The sequence below is a fragment of the Apostichopus japonicus genome, chromosome 23 (genome assembly GCF_037975245.1).
Source record: "Apostichopus japonicus isolate 1M-3 chromosome 23, ASM3797524v1, whole genome shotgun sequence".
NCBI classification, from domain to species: domain Eukaryota; kingdom Metazoa; phylum Echinodermata; class Holothuroidea; order Aspidochirotida; family Stichopodidae; genus Apostichopus; species Apostichopus japonicus.
Window position 1 is genome coordinate 3,034,215 of NC_092583.1, and position 24,089 is coordinate 3,058,303.

General features: G+C 36.5%; 1 protein-coding gene across 4 annotated transcripts in view; it reads left to right on the forward strand.

Annotated features, from left to right (window-relative positions):
- Window positions 1–24,089, forward strand: part of LOC139964834 (electroneutral sodium bicarbonate exchanger 1-like) — a 119,693-nt gene that overhangs the window by 1,594 nt on the left and 94,010 nt on the right. Inside the window, exons 1-2 of one of the 4 annotated variants that reach the window (XM_071966849.1) lie at window positions 13,700–13,989; window positions 21,675–21,740. The exons of 1 other annotated variant lie outside the window; for it this stretch is intronic. The gene's annotated coding sequence lies outside the window, so the exon portion shown is untranslated. Of the gene's footprint in view, window positions 1–13,699; window positions 13,990–21,674; window positions 21,741–24,089 lie in introns of those variants that run through there. 2 more of the 4 variants (XM_071966848.1, XM_071966847.1) reach the window with 2 other exon arrangements.

Consider the following 24,089-nt stretch of genomic DNA (forward strand, 5'->3'; position numbering starts at 1 on the left):
TTACGGTTTATTCATAAATGGGTGTACTAGAGCCTTGTATACATGACATTAGTTGCATTTAGCACGATTTGCCAGTTTCGCGTGAATTTTTCGAAAGTGTTTTGCTGGATCTTTCGTAAAATTTGAAAGGTGTACCAACTTACTTTTCGTACACAATTGGTAATTTCTCTACTGATTTTCAGAGTTTTTTTACGATCTCCAATCGATACATTTCCTTTGATCATGTATTTGAACAACTATTACCAAGTCGAGTATTCGACCCGGTATTGTCTGGTCGGAGAGTTCAACGTGATGGACAGGGATTGTAATCATTTCGATCGAACATGCATTGACTGGATTATCTGCGCCGCCGCTGTCGGCCCTAATACTAAGTATATTTCTACTCCGGTTCTAATAATACATGTTTATAACAACGAGGTGTGATCAACAGATGATCCTAACAGATGGCGCTATTACAATATCGTAACAGCTACATCATCAAAGTACTCCTAGTCCCTTTTGTTTTAGTTTTAATGAAAGGCCCATTAAAATCCTGCAATATGTCACTGACATTTGATTGATACTGAAGGTAGGGTTTGGGTCTAGGCCCCAGCCCTAATCCATATTGTATTATTATTTTTTGGGGTAGGGAGGGGGGGGGGTAGGTGGTAGAAACCTAACTGGATTCTTAGATTCATTTAAATAATGATAAATGTCTGAATGAAGGAATTTGGTGTATTAACTGCACATTGATAAATTTATGATCATTTTGTGTACTACTACTGTAGAGTCCGAGGGCTTGACAACGGACAGACTTTGAACACAAAACACAGAAACAAGAAAATACATGTGCACACTCTGAGGGTCTGGGAGGCTCTGCCTGTACTTCTTTATTCAGTCTTACTAACTAGACTGCTTGTCTAGCTATTTACATAACATAAATGAATAAGAACAATGTACCATTGATAGGAGGAATGTAGCATGTACCACACCAACTATAGACCACTGGTCTAGCTATTAACATAATATATGCATAAAGAACAATGTACCATTGATAGGAGGAATGTAGCATGTACCACACCAACTATAGACCACTGGTCTAGCTATTAACATAATATATGCATAAAGAACAATGTACCATTGATAGGAGGAATGTAGCATGTACCATACCAACTATAGACCACTGGTCTAGCTATTAACATAATATATGCATAAAGAACAATGTACCATTGATAGGAGGAATGTAGCATGTACCACACCAACTATAGACCACTGGTCTAGCTATTAACATAATATATGCATAAAGAACAATGTACCATTGATAGGAGGAATGTAGCATGTACCATACCAACTATAGACCACTGGTCTAGCTATTAACATAATATATGCATAAAGAACAATGTACCATTGATAGGAGGAATGTAGCATGTACCATACCAACTATAGACCACTGGTCTAGCTATTAACATAAATATATGCATAAAGAACAATATACCATTGATAGGAGGAATGTAGCATGTACCATACCAACTATAGACCACTGGTCTAGCTATTAACATAAATATATGCATAAAGAACAATATACCATTGATAGGAGGAATGTAGCATGTACCATACCAACTATAGACCACTGGTCTAGCTATTAACATAATATATGCATAAAGAACAATATACCATTGATAGGAGGAATGTAGCATGTACCACACCAACTATAGACCACTGGTCTAGCTATTAACATAATATATGCATAAAGAACAATGTACCATTGATAGGAGGAATGTAGCATGTACCACACCAACTATAGACCACTGGTCTAGCTATTAACATAATATGCATAAAGAACAATATATAGGAGGAATGAACTGAATACAGTATTATGTCCACCTGGTATACATATGTAAACTGACACACATACTTCTTGAACATAACAGTGCCAGTGCAAGCCGCATAAGTAATAAGCTATCTCTACACTACTAGGCTAATGCCTATTGTTGTAAATCATTAATCTGATGCAAAAAGCTCCTAGAATTCTCCTTGCTAAGGTTTATTCATGACATGTAAGATTGGTTTTGGGTCCAGAATAGAATGCAAGATATTTCATGGAAGGGGCACGTTGTTGGTTTGAGTTTTAGGGGCATTGGACCATTCTTCTTTTCAATTTTTCAGTACTAATTCTATCAGTTTCCTCTGATCACTTAATCTTATAAAGATTGGGTCTCTCTCTCCACGCCACCTCTCTCTCTCTCTAATTGGCTACTTTGAAATATAGGCCAAAGGCAGCTTCCATTAATTGATATTATAAAGATCACGTTGTCACTAACCTTGCAGGTCAAGTGTTACCAATGTTTGCTGAAAATGTACCATGGAGTTTTGTGACATAACTTTTACTGTAACTTAGTGTTGTTGGTTGAAAGGTTTACTTTTGCTGCCTATAGTATTTGTGACAGCATTTGAAATCATTTTGCCAAAGTTTTTGGACATTGCTACCATTTTACCAGATTTGCCAGTACTACGGTAAAACTGCAAATGTGCATTGAGTTTGACATTGTACGGTTATAAGTACCAAGCCATTTGATATGAAACACATGATTTGATACTACATGTAAACAGACTGTTGGGAAATATAGCATATGCAATGTAGGCCCTATGGCCCTATGGCCCTGTAAATTTTGGGTCCTTCTCATAGTAAATGTTTTGAAAATTAACATGATGCTTAAATTTATTGGGCAGATACTGTAGATTCACCCCTTGTTGATGACTTTACAAAAGTGAAATCCCAGAAACTTGATGGATATTTTGTTTGAGCAAGGTTTGTAAGGACTAAACAGAATAGTCTAATTACAGTGTCTCTCCTGTAATGGCACCATATTGTGATTTGTGACATATCTTCAAAAATGCAGTACAGAAGATATATAGTTAGCAATATTGTTAGCATACATATTTCATTACGATGGGGGGGGGGGGTGGGGGGGGGGGCTACAATTCATTCTATTGTGCTCAATCATGATAGAGATGTTACCAAAGAGGTCTATTTTACAACGATACGCTTGTAGCCACGTTGGTTTGAATGATGAACAATTGAGAGCGGTGCTGACTCACAGGAGTCTCTTTTTGGAGGATGTGATGAACAAATTCCACTTTCCACCAGGCTCAGCCCCTATAGTAAATATAGTGAGCTGTTATGTATCAACACAATGCACAACATGTCTTAACATCTAAATAGTAAGCTAAAAATTATCATTACCAGACATAGAATCTTCTGGGGGGGGGGCATGCCACACCCCTCCCAGCTTCCAAATGACATTTGCCATGTGACAATAAAAAAAAAGGTAGGAAGATTTACAATTCTTTGAATGCAACTGGTTATATAATTCACTTGCTTCTACCTTCAAATTTCTGCTTATTTGAAGCTGATGTGCACCTGGAATTGGCTTTGTTTTAGGCACCCATGTTGGCTCCTCTTGCATCACATGCATCCTGTGCCCCCCCCCCCCAAATGTTGCCTTATTAATTCTATGCCCACCTCTCCCCCCCTCCCCGGTTTCCAAATGCCTGCCACCCAACAAATTGCCAGAACAGTTCATGAAATTAGTGAACAACCTTTACAAGTCTATATATGCAAAGTATGGAAGGCTTCTAGGCTAGGCTTGGTGCTGCTAAATACGTACCAATTTAATGGCATTAAATCAATGTCATCCTTTCATATTTAGAAAGAGGTAAAAGGTGGAGAAGGTTGAGACAATGTTAGAATGGTTCAAAGCATTGTTCAGAATACAGAAGTGTATATATTTAGATGTTTCTGAAAGTAAAAATAAATAAGAAGCTGTTTACATTGTAAATAGATTATACCTACTTAATAGATATTGTACTCGTTTGAGTACACAATGCTATGAAAAAAAAATCAATTTGAAGATCTGATTGTTTGTGAATGTGAACTTTGTATGATTGATGGTTCGACACATTGTGTACATTTCTGGGTGTTTAAATTAAACAAAGAGACTCAATGAGAGTATGTAAAGGTGAACTTGTGAGAAAAGAAGCACGCATTTATTCCCAACTTCAGATGGCAAACTCATTTCCAGTGTGTTTTTAATGTACAGTACATAAATCTTGCAATAAATGTTATATACTTTGCAATGATGTATTACATTCAAGATGAATTTCAATATGAATTTCAATATATGCCAAAAATTGAATTTTCAATTTTGAGTTGGGTTGTAACATTTATTTTTTACCTACAGGAGTCATGTAATACTCACACATAGTGATGGCTCTGAATTTATGTCTCTTATACTGAATTGTATTTTGGTTCCTGTGTAAAAGAGCTGCCATGTAAACATTTTTGGACCTTGTAGCAATGAATTGTCTCTGGCTTATAGGACAGAAGATTCACTTCTAACAGCTAAGAATTTGTTTTTCCGTTTGGGAGATTTAGTAGTTTAAAAAGTCATGTCTGATAGCTGTCATTTTGTAAATCTGTGAAAATCAAAGTTTCTGCTAGGATCTGAAACCTTCCACTTCCTCGTTGTTTATCTCTTCATATTTCCAAGGTAGAATGTTAACAGTGTTGAACTTGTTACCAATGCCATTTTTAGGTCATAGTAATAGTGTCAATATTTTAGATTAAACATTTGTAAAAACCCATCTTCATTATAGAAATATTGTTATAAAGAAAGAAAAGCATAAATAATTGAGGCACATGTGGCTCAATGATGTCATATTATTTATACTTGATCAAGTCTTCAGCCTTTTGTGTGAAGAAACATTAAATCGGTGATATCTCCTAAATGGATTAACTTTTTTCTAATAGCTGTTTGGATTGATATTATTCATGACAGTTTTTCTCCATCACATAAGCCCATTAATGATGGTTGGGTTTTGGGTTCTGTTAAAGTTACAGTATTGTGTTAGTATACATAAGTTCTAACTTCTTACCAAAGATGGATTTATTGTTTTGAACAGTCTTCCAAAGAATTGATAATAATTATTTCTAATTAATAATTATTTTACCCTACCTGTATATGTAAACTATTTACTGCAGTGTAGGATAGGGTGATGATGTTGGTATTGAAGTCTGTATAATATTATACCCCAGTGGTACCTGGTTCAAAATCTATCTTTGCCCCCTGTGATTATCAACCAATTGCTGCAATGCATTTCAACTGAGTCAGGGAAAGGGCAAGAAATATGAATTGGAGGGTTTTGTTAGTAAAATGCACCCAGTGGACTAAATCATATTACCCTCTGTAAGTTACCCAACCTGATTTGAAAGTATTTTTTAAGGTTACAAGAAGTAGATTGCAGACTATTGCCTGTTAGAGAATAGAGACAGTTGTTTCCATATCCTTCTGACTTTCTGAGCATAGCTCCATTCTTGAGCTACCCATGTGTACTGTATTGGGACAAGTGTGATGGCAGTAGTACTGTAGGTAGGTGCTTATACTATGTTGTCTGTAAGGCCAATTCCTTGGAAAGTTATTAGAAGTTTTTTAAGCATTTTAGAGTAAAAGGATATTACTTAGAGCAAAAAATTGTTTGTCATAGATATGTAGTACATGTGTAGAATGTGGTGATTACCACAGGCAAAAACGTAAATTTTTCCCCTGGGTGACAATGTTTGAATATTCATAAATATCTAGTTCAGTCTGAGTTTACAAGCTGAAGCACACAATACAAAACAATACAATACAATAGAAAACAATTCAAAGATTTTCATTTCAAGTAGTGAACAGGAAGTTGCTCAATTTTGAGAAATTTGTTACTTGCTGTTTACATAGTTTATACTAATCAATATGAAAACAACGTGGCCACATGGGGAAGAAAAATCAGTGGAAGTAAATGGACTTGTTGATTAATGTAAGTGTTTCATTTCGTGGGAATGTTTACTGTATATATAAACAGAAATTAGAATGGGCGTCATACCCAGTTCAATGGCACTTTGAAGTAATATTTTTTGGCTATCGTAAAATTGATGGGAAATGACGATTAAATGGTAAGCACTCCCTTTGATTATGTTGTTGTATTTAGTAAGAACTTTAGAAGTAAAAGTCGTCCTGATACTCCCAATCCTCCCATTTTCTGTACCTCTTTCAAATTGCCTGAAAATATGGCAGGCTTTTCCTTGTATGGAGTCACTTTTGCCAACTCGCAAAATTGTGATGGGGACCGAGAATTGCAAAGTCAGCAATGACTATAAACGTGGATTGACAGTTGGTAAATACTATTATGGTTACGTTCGTCAAACACGGCAACATATAGAAATGCTGTACTCAAAGCCGAAGACTTCGTTGGTACAAATCCTGTGGCCAGTGACAGGACACTGTCATTTCTCAAATAGGTTGCTAATATTACTAAAATCGTAGGGTCTGCACTGTTTGTCAATGTTATGAAAAACATTTAACAGGTAGAATAAAATTATCAAAGGAATATTAAAATTGAACTTGGTACTATTAAACTAGTAAATGTTGATATGTATTTTTAAAAGAATCTTTGAATGTTAAAATATGTCGATTTTGATACAAAAATTGGTAACCCACTGTACAATTGTCCATGTACCTGAAACTTTGTAGATTTTTCTATTATGTTGATAACAAGTAACTGGCCTGTTAATGTAACTTGGCTTTATATAAAAACTAAAATGGAAATATATCTGTAAGGAAAGTAACTGCTTGCAAGGCAGATGACGTATAAGGAACACATTTAGTTTTTTTATTATGTATTCTGAAGTAATGTTCTCATTTTATTACTCAAAAATGTATTTTTACATGCAAACCATGTTCATTACGAGTAGAACCCCAGTGTCAAATCTTACGCGGTACAGGTAGGACCCTTGCAATGTCATCTGCCAATTAATCAGATCACACATATGCAGGCCTGCACATATGGAGTCTATACATGCTAGCTAGGTCATTTAATACTGCCCTAATTACCTATCGGTAAACATTTTATACTGTAGTTTTGAAATTGTCTGGGCTGAGTTCTTGCTATTATTGTTCTCTAAAAGTGACCAGGTGGCCTAGTCTACAAGTCCCTGGCAGTGTTCAATGCTGTGCTGAATAGTGCCTTTAGAGAACTTTTCATTGGAAGAACTTGCTGGTCCAGTAATTCATTTAAGGGAATCATGCATACTGTAGTCCTGATATCACCAAGAGGTTGAAATTTGAGAATTATTTCCGCAGGCCAGTTGTCGTGCAGTCCTATTGGAATGCTGGAGGTACAGTACTGTAAACCAGGGCAATAGTCCCAAGGTGCATGTACCTCTGCTTGTACCAGATGTTGTACTGTATGGTGTATTATCTTTAGGGCTGTTAAAATAAACACAATTCCATGGTTAAGCTATTAGGAGGTAGAAATTATGTCTTGATCTATATTATTTCAGATGAAAGGGAGACACAATTGTATACTGTAGGTATATATCATCACATTAAATGGCCTGTGATGCATAAAAGACTCTATGTCACATAGACTTTCAAGTACTGTAAATTGTGCTGTTGTGTCATCAAAGTTCTGTGTGTTGTCTTGTAAGTGATCACAAAATCATTACAGGCACACAGGAATGGTATTCATGTTCCTCTTTTACACCCTTGTAGCCTCTCCTCTGCCTCTCATAGTCCCTCCTCTGTTCCTCCTTTCTATCCCTCTTTCTTACCCCTCCTTCCCATCCCCTGTCCCACCCCTCCCTCCCTGACCAAATTCCACCAATGACACTCTTACTCTTCTCTGATGGCAGAGAAATGAATCCATCATGGAAAAGCAAAGTACTTTCTCAAGCAGGAATCACTCTGTGTACTGTACTGGTTAGAACAACTCCCTGGTCCAAAGTAATCAATTTGCTATGTAACAAGCAGTGTGTTAGAATGTGTTTTAGTACTTGTGAGTTTCACCATGCATTATTACACTTACAGTACTTTAGGAAAGAATATTTGATAGGGAAGAGGAATCCTCTTGATGTGTAAAAGTGGTCTAGATGCATATTAAGAAAGCTTTAATTATTCTGTGCTTGTTCAGCTCAAGTGGCTTTGAAGTGTTATTTCTGTACTTGACTTGTTAATTACTGTAATTGTCATCTCTTGCTGACCAGACTTTTAGTTTTAATAATTTGGGTGAGTTGCTTTGTGTGTGGCTCGGTTGACTGTTCATCGCAATTATTTGGTTTGAGATATAGATATAGTATATTATACAAATAGTGCAAATATTTCATTCGTTGAAAGATGTAATTTGTTCCATTCAATGAGGCGCAGCCGAGTTGAATGGAACAAATTACATCTTTCAACGAATGAAATATTTGCACTATTGCATGAATGGAAACCATTCATTATTTGTTTTATACAACATACAGTATTATATTAAGATGGGTAAAATGCACTTATGCAACAGATTGTTTTGAACAGACAGGTTTCTCTGCTCTCTTACCATTGAAAAAAGTGCTCCCAAAAAAGTATAACCCATGGTTCTATTTCATAGAGTGGAATAGAACGGATTTTGCATGCAATCAAAGAGCAATTGACCAATCAAATGACCAGAACACAATTAGGTGTTGTATAAAGTAACATAACCAAATGAGATGAAGCAAAATAGAATCAGCCTAAGTTTCAACATTTCCTCTTCTGTGGAAAAGAAAGTCCCTCTCAGTAAATTGAGGTTATTAAACTGTTGACACATTATAATTTATAATTGTCCCCCCCTTTCTCTCCCTTACCCATTTCCTCCCCCCCCTCACCCAAACATGTATCTAATTACTTGTGCCATCATTGGTAAGGACCTGCCTGTCAAACTGGTAATGCATTGCCACCCTCAAGCAGTTATTTTGAAAATCTGATTAGTACAATATTAATTCATTAATCATATCTGATATCAACCATCAAAGTATATGGTTCTGTATATTAATGTGTATATTCAGTCGTTATTGAAAATTGCACATAAATTGTAACATTCTGGCATGAATACAATATGGCGGGGTCAATATGTTAGATCTACTGTATACTGTACAATACAGGCATGAGACTCTTCCGCGGAAACGTGGATTTCCCAATTTTTTTTTTTTTTTCATTTTCGCGTTTTTTCTCGTAATTCGCGTTTTTTATTATTTATTTTTTTTATTTTTTTTTTAATTTTAATTTTTTTTAATTTTAATTTTTTTAATTTTTTTTTTTGCCGAACATGCTGGACTGTGAAGGGAAGGAACACCGAATTTGACCAGTGGTGGAATCAAGTAGCACAAAGCAAGAAAAAAGCCTTTTTTTGGTTCAAAAAAGCTAATGGATAAATTATACAAGCAGAAATTCCACACTTTTTTGGCGAGTTACGTGATGTGATAGATTCCATTTAGAGTCTACCATTTTGCATCTAAGCCCTCCTTACCTGACAAAAAATTCTTAAGGGGAGGGGGACACCCCCTCCCCTTAAACCCCTCCCCCAGGACGGCGATCGATAAATTTCAGATTTTTTTTCCCCAGCTCAGTCTCATCCCTGACAATAGACGTATGTGCTATAACAGAACAAGTACGTCACAGTGCAGTGTTTTAGTCATATTTTGAATCAAGTTTGACCTCAGTTGCAATGACATGTTCATGTATATATTGAAAAGAGGTGGCATACTTTTGTTTTCATTTTTATCAACCTTGCATCATGGGTATCCTTTCGATACTAATAGAGGTATTGTCTCTTTAAAAGAGAGGGAGGGGCCAATGTCTTGGCAAATGTTGATCCAGTTGGAATTGGTGCAACAGGTGTGAACAACTGAGCACTTTCTTGTAGTGATCAAACCCACTGTTTTGTAATACCTTTTGAAGTGATGTGGAATTTAGAAATCTATTGAGAGTCATATCAGCATGTTTCCACAGATCACCTTGACAACAAGTGGACCATGTTGTCCAGTAGGCAGATCCATTGTTAGGCAACTCCGATAGTTCTTCTTGACTAGACTTACGATAGCTGAGGAAGGAAAAGAAAGTTACCATTGGTACAGTACTGTAGTTAAAGACGTACATGTAATTATTTGCAACCAAATACCAAAATGTTGCTCTCATATTGTTGTGCCCTCCTCCCACTTCAAGATTTCAAGATGATGTCATGTGTCTTTTAAATCACAAATTTACTTTTGATAGCCTTTGATGATTAACATACAGTATTTACAGTACAAGCACTGAACATAAAAATCAATAGTATATACACATTAGTATAAAGCACTGCAGCCTGTCTGTAAGATATATAGCATATTATATCGCACTGTCACAGTGATTGCTGTTGATTCTGGCTTGATATTACAGTACTGTATACATACAAATGGTTTACTTAGCCCCTGTCAGGTATTTGAACAGTGACATTACAGCAGTTTGCATAGAACTCTAGATATCCATATATATGTTTAAAGCTGTGTTTTGTTATGATGTACACTTTTGGTATTAAACACTGGCCCAGTTCCTTCCATCTAGTCAAACATGAACAGTATTCAGAGGCACACCTGATGTTAACTTACAACCATTTGGCTGAACTTTCACATTGAAAGGGCATGAACTCTGCTTTTAGAAGGCAGTACAAAAAATTATATCTCACAAATATTTCTCTCTTGTTCCCCCCCCCCCCCCCTTTTGGCTCCATTTTGTGTAATTCCTTAAAATTTATGCCCAATTTTAATGGGGGTTCCTGTTGTGAGCTTACTTGGTGAAATGTAATAGATTAAGTTTACAGGACTATACACTGGTTAGTACAGTAGCTTGCCCTCTTTAGTAGTCGAGTATTGTGCTACTAGATGGTCTAAAAAAGAAAGAAAAAATATATAGTTGATTTTACAATAATTCAGCTTTTTTTTGCCAGAAAGCAAAATGCAGCCTGTACGTTTTTACTCAGAGTGCAGTCTTTGTAACTTTTCTTATCAAGTGTTGATATAAATTTATACATGGTTGTATAATTGTCAGTACTTCACTGTATGATCCCTGGGAGTAATATATAACACTTGCTGGTCAGGTGACTCTACAGTACTGTATATACAGTATTTATAGTAAAGGACTCAAATATTGCTCCACCAGTCTTGGAGGATCAAACCCCTGATAAGGCAGAGGTTGAGTCCTTGTATTAAATTAACACTGGATGAGGATGAAGTTGTCTTTATTGTAACACTTCAAAGGATATTTCTTAAAAGTCTACTTAATTATTACATGTAGCAAATTCCTAAAGCAACCTTTGGAATTTTGTTGTGATTTGCTGTTTGATATTGAATTCCAGTGTAACAATGAACTGACATGTAGCCCATTAGCTAGGCAATGCTCATTTCACTATATATAACAGAGGGAAATTTGAAAATGTTGGCATATTTTTTGCCTTTTCACATAAATTGAAAATTTTGGAATATTTTTGCTGTCCACATTTTCTCAATAGTAACGTAAAAGACAGTCTAAGCGAAGAAATATCGTTAACAAAATGGACTCCTTTATTATTCGGCTTAAAATTCACTTGTAATAATCTGTATCTGAAAGGTTGATTGATTGCAACTGGTAGTTTGAGATGTAATCAGTATAGAAATGGAGAACTTTCTGACCAAATGCCCCAAGAACAGGTCTGAAGAGACAGATGTCTGTCTGTTGGTAAAGCTGCAGTTTGTAGGTTGAATGTGTTACTGAAGTTCTGATGATGGAGCCATACATGATAGGGTATGATACTGTAGGTCAATCTAAATACACTTTGTTTTGTCAGAAACCCTCTCTTAGGTCAGTATTGCTTTATTTTGTCAGAATCACATTCTTAGATCAGAATCATTCTATTTGTCCTCGGTGACTTTGTATGTCAGAGTTACCCTTTTGGGTCAGAGTCACTTTCTTTTGCATGTGAACAGGAAGTATTAACTTTTTGAACATTTTTGTGTTGGAAAATGTGAGTTAAATCTGACTGGTAGAAGTTTGTATGTATACATACGTCCACAGAGCAGGGATTGCACAGAGCTATGTATACTACCCTGTTGTTATGTCCTGGTATTGTTATTTGTTATGTCTAATGACCAGGTGTTATTGTCTGTATACAGTTGAGCCTCATGAGATGCTACTGGGCAGAATGAATATTTGGACTGTATCTACATATTGACTGAACACACACAATCACCATTGTGTTTATTCAGTGTAGTACAAACCAGTTGACCAGTCTGCTGCACACAAAACAGTACCCTGCATTACAATGCACAGTTTTTCAATAGACAGAGGAATGCTAAATCTGTTGCGGCCTGAAATATCCATCAGGGGTTGTTGATTCACCTTCAAGAATCGCACTATAAAGAAGAGTTCTGACAACGCAACAGCTCTCTATTTATTGCTCTTCCCTAGAAGTCCCTAGCTGATAGCTTGCCTGTCTCCTAATGACACTATCACTCACACGATACCATGTTTACAGTGAACTGGTTAAACCTTTTTAACACTATGCACCCTTACATAGCGACCAACACCTAGAGCTGGCCAGTGACCGACCTCCTCAGTCTACCAACAAACGTGTCTGGAAGTTTTTTTCTCTAAGTTGACTGGTCTATAATATCTACATGTATATAACATGTACTGGGGATGAGATGGCATATGCCATTATTCACTCCAGAACGGAAGTACCTACAGTTAACATGTTACCTATATGTATATAACATGTACTGGGTGTGAGATGGCATATTCCATTATTCACTCCAGAACGGAAGTACCTACGTTTACATGATACCTAAATCTCTACATGTATATGATATGTACTGGGTGTGAGATGGCATATTATTCACTCCAGAACGGAAGTACCTACAGTTAACATGTTACCTATAATCTCTGCATGTTTATAATATGAACTGGGGATGAGATGGCATATTTTACTTGCTAAAATCAAATTCCCTTCAATTTACAACACAAAAGCAAGTGAGCCTACTGGCAGCAAAATGCCAGTACATTTTTATTCTGCTGGCAAATAGCAAAATCCATTGGCATTTAGCCAGAAAATAGCCTGAATTTGGAGGCTTGACTTAAATACCGTAATTTACTGCCCATTCCATTGTTCCATGGTATTCAACTGACATTTGGTAGGTTAGTATGCATCAGTGGAGGGGAGGGGGGAAGGTGGGGATGGAGGGAGGCAATGGCAAGCTATGATAGGTTAACACATTTAACACACAATTTAATGTAAAATTTGCAACTTAAACATAGTTAAAGCAATTCATAATCAGGTGGATATATTGTGTATACCTACACTGTAGGTTAGAAGTAATATGGAACATTGTGTAGTTGTGTACAGTAGTCTATTGCACATTATGCAATGTAATACTGGATACCATACTAAACTTATCACGGTTTGGTTCTTTCTATTATAATATGACCTGTCCTTTTTGCCATTTAAGGATAATGTCTTTTGTTGAAATGATCAAGGAAACAGTGTTATGAGCTGTTGACCTATAGTATATAGGGTTACTACAGTATGACTGACAAGGGAATCTGAACATTGTATGCAGTGTACAGTATACTGTTGTCCGTGCACTAACAGCTATTAATGCATATTAAACAAAAAGAGATGCCAGTTGAAAATTTCTGCTAGCGGTAGAAGATTGGATATGGAGCTACATTGTATCACTTCCTGTTATTTGAAATAGAGTCGTTTAATGTTTTGACTATTGACTTCACTCCTCTCTAACCTGTCTCCTACCACACTAAAGCGCTTTCGTAATCTACCCAAAACGCCACTGGTATAAATTTTGCACTGCGCAAATTGAACTGGATGGGGAGGTCAGTAGAGAATCATTGTAACAGATGTCGTCCACTCCTTATCATATTTAAATACTTGGTCAGATGCATGTTGTAAAATCTTTGCAACTACTGTGAATCAGAATGTTTTCAGTTGAAAGTGCACTAATTTTATATATATACCTGTAAATGGTAGATCATTGATCATGTAATGGAATCACAGTACATCCATGCAGTAGTAGATGCACCACACTGTTTGGTTGCCTGTTTGAGGCATGTGTTGATAACGTTAGGATGTTGGAGTACCGAACGGAAGAGACAGGTAAGCTGATTTCATATGATCCATCTGATTTTGGCTAGCTTTAGGATCCTTTTGCTTACCTCGCTCTGCTCTTAAGTTCAACTTCAGTACCTGTCTCCCTACAATCTTAGCACCCTCATTCTACCTAAAATGTCATGGTAACCTTTTTAACACAGTGTTCTCTCTATGACCGGCTCCTCCGGTCAAATGCCCCTCCTCATTTTACTATCCATTGAAGTACCTGGATCACCTGTTTTCAAGTGGATTTTTTCCTTCGGTTTTCCTCCATAACGGTTACCAATGATTCAATATTTTTTCCATCCACTGGATTAAAGTGTTTAGAAGTCGCTTGCAGCCCAAACTGTCTTTACTATACTGTATGCACTTACAATTTACCTTGCTTACAATTTTAGCACTGCGCCCTCATTGACTCACTCACCGACCAACGCCCCGCTCTCCTCTCCCTGTGAAGATCTGCTTTTGGTGACTTTTCACAAACAGATTCTAAATGTGTGTTTTCATTCATTTCCAAGCTAGGTGCAGCAGATTTGCATTATGCAATATTGTTTCCTTCATAATTTAATAATAAGCAGTTGATTAACTGGATATTGACTTAATACTAGGGCATGGTGTTAATATTATCTTAAAGGAGACAAATCCCCAAACATCATTATCTATCTATGGGATAGAGATAACTGTCATAAACAACATCCTAAGGAAGCTAAGAAAAGGCTTATTCCATTTGGGAGATATCACAGACTTAAGTTTCTTCACAATGCTATGAGAGAGATGACTTGATCAAGTCTAAATATGGCATCATTTATAATGGATATTTGAGTTGTGCTGAATCTGGTTACATACTGTACCTAACACGGTCAGAAAAAATGTTTTTTTCCCTGGAACATAAATCCGGCAAAGTCGGATTTCCCGCGGAACGCATTGTAGGGGGGTGTCTGAGGGGGGTGTCTGAGGGGGATGTGCCCCCTCAGAAGCTGAAGCTTTTTGAAAATTGAAGACCTAATTGACGCGATTTGGTGGCCCATTTTTACAGTGATTGCCAGTGTACTACACATATGTTAACCATGTTACGGTAGCACATGAGTCGTTTTGTTGCAACATGAATCCCGGTATCGTAACTACAACCGGTATTTTCCTCAACTTTCGTCTATGGTTCAAAGCACTTAGTTACGAGACTGTCAATGTCATAAATTCAATATGCATAGCCTAGGCTACAGTATGTACATACTCTTACACGCACGGTTATAAAAAAATATAAAAAATAACAAGCTATATTAGGGCCGTTGTGTTTTAACATACACTTCCAAAAGAAAAGCACAAAACTTGGAAAAAAGCAACCCACACCATCCTTCATTCATACTCGACGTAAGATATTAGATTATCACGTTCACACATGGATTAAACTAGTAATCCGTACGCAAAAAGAAATTGAGAGTTCCCCACTATTCCATGATATTGGAATAGGGCAACCCCTTCAAGTTCAAAATGAAAAGTTTTTAACTATCAACAAGTCACCACGTGTTTGGAACTTCAGACAATAAGAATGTAACATAGGGGCTACGTAAATACGGGATTATAAACTACATACATAAGAATAGTACAGATTTATTCATATCGTTAATCGGCTGTTGTTTACTCCAGAAAATATACTTTCAATACGTACAATATCAATCTTTCGTACAAAAATCTTAAAAATTAAAAAAGTGGCGAAAGATAACTATAAATGACATCGTGGAACCCCCCGCATTAATAAACGAATCCATTTCATTACAGCATCAACTCTCAAGTACCGCACAGCAGTGTGTACCAGTGTTACCGTCCCCTGGAGGGGAGAGAGTAGACAGACAAATATAAATTTTATCTGATAAAATGGCGTTGCTGTATCCTCCGTACACATAACAAAGAACTGAAGTTTTAACATTAACCATGAAACAACTTTAAGATGTAGCACTTCACCTACAGTAGAGACTTGATGCCTCTCTTGTGTAATTAATTTAAGTAGATACTGACCTCAGTCTGTTGCTTAACAATAACAGCTAGACAAATAAGTGGTTGAGTGTCCTTACTTCTTTATAATAATAATAAGCAAATATTTATATAGCGCTTTATGCAAAGGCCTCAAAGCGCTTAAAACAAGTACACAAATATGCAAGACAAATCACTGTAAATTTTGGAATAAATGTGTTTTTAAGAGACGCTTAAAACAGTCAACCGATGGTGCATTGCGAATTGAAGATGGTAGATTGTTCCAGAGATGAGGTGCAGCAGAGATGAAGGCTCTTTCTCCATAAAACTTTGTGTTTGGGGTATGGCTGGTGGCAATATAACAATATTTATACTCAATTAACAGCACAATGATCAACTATATGATCACTCCTTGAGGTGAGGCTCCTTATACAATTTGTATGATTCAACCCTACTCATTTGCTTACCACGCTTCCCTATGCACTACGTACTGTTACACAAATGCATAAAACCTAGAGCAACTGCTACCTAACACACATTATAATACAGACCATGCCTACAGCTGTCAAACCTATGCTAATAGACTCTATATTAACAGTACAGCCTTGCCAACATAATATACTATCACATGGACGTATGGTCAACGTAAGCCAACGGCCTGGCCGTAACTATGAAGAAAACTAACTTTATAATCATTGTAAATATGGCAACAAGCTTGCTTTAAGTAATCAAAGAATGACCGCTGAAGAGTCATTTATCGTTTGTGATCATTTAAGGTAAAATTAATACATTATGTACATACCTGGAGGGGAGAGAGTAGACTGACAAATATAAATTTTATCTGATAAAATGGCGTTGCTGTATTCTCAACCAGTAGCGTGCCCAGCCCCCGCAGTAAACAAACTGACAGATTGGAATCTGCTAACTTCTGACAACCTGAATCGATGCGAACGCAGTCGTATAAATGACGATAATACTGCCAATTGGAAAATGACATGTTTTTTTGTAGGGGGCATAATTCATACCTGTTACACCAGTACCCTACCCTAGGCTATAATAATATACAGTCCCGTGCGAAGATGGATTTAAACTGGATATACTCCCTGCGGTTTTGGCTCAAAATTTATTAAATCGTTATAATTATTATAACAAAATGAGGTGAAATGCAAAAGGGTAAGATTTTGTACATGGGAACCTTCGCAATCATCGTTTGAAGGAAAAATAAATAACGAAAATTTCAGAATAACTTTGAAGACCCGTAACATGCTGAGCCCAAGTAACGTTCGATATTTGGTGTAGCCTAGGTCACGTAGTGCACGTAGGCCTATATTGACCCGCAGATAGTGACTGACGGTAAATCGGTAATAATAGAGTTTAATGTGCTAATTTAATGGTTCACATATGATGTTTTATTGTAGGACACGTCTTATTTCTTTTCATTTTCCTTTCCATCTTTCTTTCTTTCTTCCTCTTCATGTATTTGCTGTCTGTTTTTTTAATTTTTTATCTCTGCTCCAAAATTTCCCGCGAGTGACAAAGATTTATTTTTTTTATCTATGCTCCAAAATTTCCCGCGAGTGACTAAAATTTCCCGGGAACGAGGTTCCCGTGTTACCTTTTTTGTCCTGGCCTGGTACCTAATGATGACATTGGGTTTAGGGTCCAAACTGTTATGAAATATATATATATAAATATGAAAAGAAAAACAAAGAGAGAGTGAAAGGTTTCAGATACTAATGTCATTATGACATCACAGTACTGTAAATCACTGCTCCCATACGTGACACTTAAAGTAGTGTACCTGTGCTTCACAAAGATCATATATTGAAGCTACAGTAAAGATGATGGTTGGGTTTGTAATCCCATTTAAGTGTCAATTAGTAGTTTATATAAGCTAGCTAGATAAGTATGTACGTATTTTAGATCCTCCTGCAAGCAGGAACTCGCGAAGAAGCCATCGGCTTATCAAAGCCGCAAGCTGACCGAAGTCAGTCTCTTAGATTCATATTTTAACGTCCATGATTGTCAATTGTCAACAACTCTGTTACTTGACGACATACATTAATCTTGGAGTGACTCAAACTCTGAACCTTACTGTTTGATTTAAAGGCACTGGCGTTAACCACTGAGCTAACACTCCCTCAAATGCATGTATACTGTATCTAGACAGGTAGGTGTGTTCATTTGCAAGTATCTAGAAACTAGTAACTATTGAGGTTTATATTTATGCAAATGGGTGTCATAAAGTACAATGAATATATACAGTAGTTTTAAGGCTGCAAAAAACTGTACTATATATGTGTAGCACATCTCTACAGTACTTTGTGCTTATAGCTCAGCAATTCATTGAGAATGATTTTAGAATTTAAATTTACTTGACTTTGTTCATTTCCCGTATCATTTTTTCATTTTGATCATTTCTATCTTGAGTCCCTCTCTTCAGAGCTTTTTTCCCCCATTTCAGTCATTTAGATTTGATCTCATAATATGTCCCGTTTTTGTAAAATCTGATCTACAAGGCATCTGTCAAATAAGTTCCGGAAATTAAAGTCTTTGTGATTTATCCTGCATTGAGAGGTGTCTTTAGGGAAAAATCTAAAATACGATTGGCTAATTTCAGATGAAATTTGTTTAGTTTTATCTCCTTGAACTATTGCCACCTCTGCTAATTGCTTTCAGTTTATCTATATATAGCTATTGGGGCTGTTGTGGCGATATATGGAGAAAATTGAGATATATCAGGTTTAAATTATTATTAAAGTGGGATTTCAAAGATTCATATTCAAAGGTATTAAAATTATGAACTATGACTGACCTGTTTTTCATGAAGTGAGCATGGCAATATTGTCATGGCTTTTATGTATTAGCAAATTATATTGATGCTGAAATTTGCTTAGATGTACGTGGGCGATGTGTGAGGGGGGGGGGTGGTATGCATAAATTTCTTTCGAAAGTCATTTTATAGCTCTACATGTGTACAGTGCATGTACAGTACAGCAGAAAATGCTCCAAAATGAGTTATGCTTACATGAACTTTTTCTGAAGAATAGTAAATTCTAGTTTCAGTTGTAAAAGATGTCAACTGTTGTGTACTATACCTAGCATGAGTTCACATGAGATTACGCATAGGTTTAAAGGAGGGTAGTGATGAGGGGTCAAACTGTGAAATCATTGCAAACAGGATATATTTTATCAAAGAGGGTTGGGGGGGGTGGGTCAAAGGGAGGGGGATGATACTAGTGTATACTTCACTTTGATGTACCTTACAAATACCTGACGAGGGATCACAAAGTTCTGGGTTTCATTTAATGCAACCTGTAAGACAGAAGGAGATAGATTTTGAGAAGGATTGTTCATTTTAACATGCATGCTTACAATATACCATGGTTGACATACCATGTCACCATGGTTGACATGTATACCATGGTTGTATACCATGTACAGTATACAGTATACCATGGTATACCATATACCAGTATACAGTATACCATGGTTGACATAAAGAGGCCTAGAATTCCATAATTTTAGCTAGTTCTGAAAAAAAAAATGCCAGTGTACAGAAAATCCAATTGCTACAACCGCTCTCATATTTCCCACTTTCATTTTTCTTTAATATTAATATAGCCTACAGTACAATACAAAGATTATTATTGTAGTATTGTCAGGCTTATAGGTGCAGCCCAATAATGTTTGCTGATCATAAGCAAACAAAGGATACAAGAAGATAATTGTTTTGCTAATATCCAAACTAATTAATAATATTATTTTATTGAAGGAAGTTGGAAGTTACTTTCACTTGTCTCGTAAAAAAAAAGAAGAGATCTCTTATTATGATTGTGTGATAGGTCATTTCTGTGGATATTCTTTTCAGTACTCTACTGTGGTTGTGATATTCTGTGTTTGGCAATTTGAGCATCCTGTATGTTTCCTGCAATTCTGCTTATATCATTGTTACATGAAAAAACACAAAGCTCCTGGCATTAAACCTTCCCTGGCTACTTCTAAGCCATTGTTTAGTGATTTAGATCTCTTTGACTCAGGAGCTTTCTAATGAAAGGCTGCCTAGCTTGACAGAAACAGTAATAATACATTCTACACTGTAAGGTTTATACAGTCTACAGACATCTGTAGGTATACAACCCAGGAGCAGCACCCAGGTGAGCTAAAAATCAATATTATTTGGGATGTTTTGATCGAGTGTTTGGAAACTTTTGTTGACCAGCGGAAATGCAGGCGTGTAAGATCAGAATACTGTCCAGATTATTTGCAGACATCTGGTCACAGACTGTAAGTTGATCGATCAAGTTCTCGAAAAAACTGCCTGGTGGATAGATTAGGAAAAATGTCTCCATCTTTGTGAGGTATCCAGCCATACCTTATATTTCTTCCATGAGGTTTGTTGCATAATTTATGCTGTTTTTATATTCTTGTTAAATTACTAAACATAGAACTACTTTACTATTTACAGTGGTTCGTCTCCTGTTGTAGCTCTCATACATAATTTTTGAACCAAGGAGTAGCTAAAGTCTCCCGGATGGAAGAGGGTCAATCATTAGAAAAGTGTGTACTTGGGAATCAAGCTGATATATCTAAGTTGCATTCTACTCACTGTGTAGGTTTGTCAAGGATTTCCTGAGCAGTTAATTTGTAAGGGACACCAGTACTTACTGTACATGTCAGCATTTTACTCACTGTGTAGGTACAGGTACTGTATGTCAAGGTTTTCCTGAGCGTTTATTTGTAATGGACACCAATACTTACATGTTAGTTGACCTTGAATTGTAAAGTTGGTCAAATGCTCTAAAAATAAGTCATATCAGATGATGGGATGACAGTTAAAAATGATCCTAACTTTGCAAGAAATGACCTACAGTAAGTCGTTAGTAAGTTTTAACCTGTAAAGTACAATTCTCTCTCCAAAATTTGATTTGTCCCTCAAATGGCAGATTAATTAATTAGCTACGTCTACTGTACTCTACTCTTGCTCTTAACCAATGTTTGGGAGCTACAGTAAATCTGTTATCATTTTTGACCAAGTGCTGTACTGCTGCGAGCGGTACGGAAGGTCCCTTCTGGTGGACTGCCTTCATTTTTGTATCACTGGAAGTGTAATTTATTTCGCTCCTCTCTTACCTGTCTCCCACGCCACATTTGCACTTTCCCATGTACCTAACTACACATTGGAACGTTTTAGCACTGCGCCCTCGCTCCCTGGGCGCCGCCCACAAACACCTCCTGGATCTATCACGTGCAAGAAGAAACTACATGTTTTGTGCTAGCGATCCTTCCGTAGCAAATTTGATTCGTTTCTCAGGAGTTTTGGAAATCCATCTTGGCTACTCAGGGAATATTCTATCCTACATATCGCATTGCCGGCTACTACGTAAAGTGGTCAAACTGCCATGCAAATCCAAAGATGTGTAGCAGATGTTTGTTTTTTTTCTACTTAGGCACCATAGTATTTTATAAGACACATAATTCAGAACGGTCAAAACTGTTACTGTTACACAATATTTGAACACTAAGTTATTCTGTGAGTAAATACTGAGCGATTTGATCAAGTTTCATTCATTCCCAATTATGTTTTAAAAGTCCCATGCTATACATTATATTTGACCCCCATGGTTTAGATTAGACAGTGATAGATAATTTATAATTCCTAATTCAGTGGAAATATTAAATTAATTATGTAATAGTAGCTTTGTTTGTTTTATTCTCTGCAGGTGTTACAGTATATGAGGCTGGGTCTATCATACAAAGCAGTCCAGTTCTAATGCATCACAATAACAGTAAGTCTGTGGTTCAATCAAACAAACATAAATATGATTGTATACCATGAACCTGAGTGTCTTTATGTTCAGTAATGGTTACCGTATATTTACTTCACTCCTTGCTTACCTCTCTCCTCACAACCTTTTCATGCTCATTCTTCCATGCCTAGAATGAACTGGTAAACTTTAACACTGTGCGCCCTCTATGAGCGGCTCCTCCCGTCAATGCTCTCCCTTCTCATTCTACCATCCAAAGTGCTGACATCATAAGGTTGTGAGGAGACAGGTAAGCTTGTCACTCCTAAATATCCAAACCAGTTTTGGGATATCTGGAGGTCCCCCCTCCTGTCTTATGTGATCATCCAGGTGGTTGTATACAAAAATTTAAAAGTTGTTCAGATTTTTAGGTAGTTCTGACAGGGTTGTAATAAATACAATGGAAAACTGTTTTTAGACAGTGATTTGGCCATCTAGCTAAGTCCAGTATGAGCACAGAAATATAACAGTACTTTGACCGTTCTGGTTCTGATATTATATTTCTAGATTAAGCTTGTAAATTTCAAATATCAAATCTGATTTACTTCACTGAGGCTCTCTTAACTTCAAATGTTGTACCTTTTGCATGTAGGTACCCTTTCTTCCAAACAGTGGAGGTGACCCCTTTAAGTTAATAAATCCATCTCGCAGACAGTATTTGACAATATACATTGACTCAGTGGCATGATCACGGCCAGTGAATTAAAAATAAATTTGTTTCGCTACAAGTACAATTCATCACATGGAAAAAATACTATTCTAGAAAGAAAAGTTGCACATTGATGAAGCCTTGAAAAAAAATATTTCAACTGCACTATTTTCAAAAGAGCAAAGATTGCAATTTAAGGAAAGTGTTCAGTTTTGGAAGAAACATGTGTCATGATGACATCACAAACCACTTACGTGTGTGCTGTGATCACTTCCTGTTATTAACTAGGTGTCTATCTACCAAATTAGCCCTTCAAACAAGAATAAAGAAGATAAAAGGAATGTGATTTTTCACCTGTAGCTGTGTGGATTATCATTGTTTTCCTAGTAGTTTAGGAGTAAACGAATGCTTTCCTCACCTCCTAGGCATACACACTCTGATGTACCTCTACGGTCTCTACTGATAAAATGGATGCACTGCGCTCCCCCAAATGACCCCCCAAGAGGTCAACGCCTCTCTCTCTTTCTAAATCTAACATTCAGCAAGTTTCATATTGTCCGCCACGGATTATTTTTTTTATAAGTTATTCATATTTGTGTTCGTAAGTATTCCCTTAAAATGTTGGAAATTGGATTGACTATTTTCAAATTAATAGCAGAGTACAGTGTTGTATTGTCATACAGTACAAACCATTCCATTCTGTTTTAGATATCATCATAGTCTTAAATATATATAGTCTAAATAGTACAAGAAATTGTTATACTGAGTTTCAGACTTGAAATAAAAAGACCAAAATGTAAGCCAATCAACCCTGTACCTTTCAGACTTTGATGTTTGATGTTTCTCTCAAACAACCAAGATTCAGAGGGTTACTTTATTCTAGGCCGGTACGATAAGGTCGGTCATTAATCCAACTATTTGGGTGAATACTTGAACATGCTGAGTTCCAGAGACTGATGGATGAATTTGTCACATTTTATATCAAAGAGAACTTAGAAGCACGTAGGAATGAAGTCATAGCTGTAAACTGACAAAAATGTTATGTTTTAGTAATTTTTCAGTCCTCTATTTTGACCTTGGCTTTGGGAATATTTAGTTCCTACTTTCTCTACAGGGGTTGTAAAGCTTGTAAACATGAAGGTATTAACATGCTGATACATCCACAGTTAAAAGTAGAAAGTTGACACTTTTTGAAGGAAAAGGGAAAAAAAAAGAAAGAAGAAAAAATGGGAGACTTTCCTCTCAGGTTTCCCTTTAATGATACTATAGTATATATGGCATGTGTCCTAGTTTTATTCTCCCCCCCCCCCCCCCCCCGTTCCTGAAATATTTTGGCTTGACATTGTTTTAGTAATGAGAGGGAGTACCAGAAAAAGGAACAACACAAAGTAGTATATAACAAAAGAGAGACTCAATATTTGTTTTGTAGATAACAAATGTCATGGCAACCTATGATTTCTGTTAGTCGAGGTGGTTTATATTACGGGAAAGAGATTCCTGGGATGCAGTTTGTTTTGGATTAACATACAGCTATTTCAGGGAACCCTCCATCTGCTAAAGAAGAAAGTGTCATTAGATGTAATCACCTCATACCTAATAGACTACTGACATTTGATATGCAAATCAAATCTTGTTTGGCAGGTCAGGTGTTTGCAAAATATTTTCATTTATTTATTTATTTT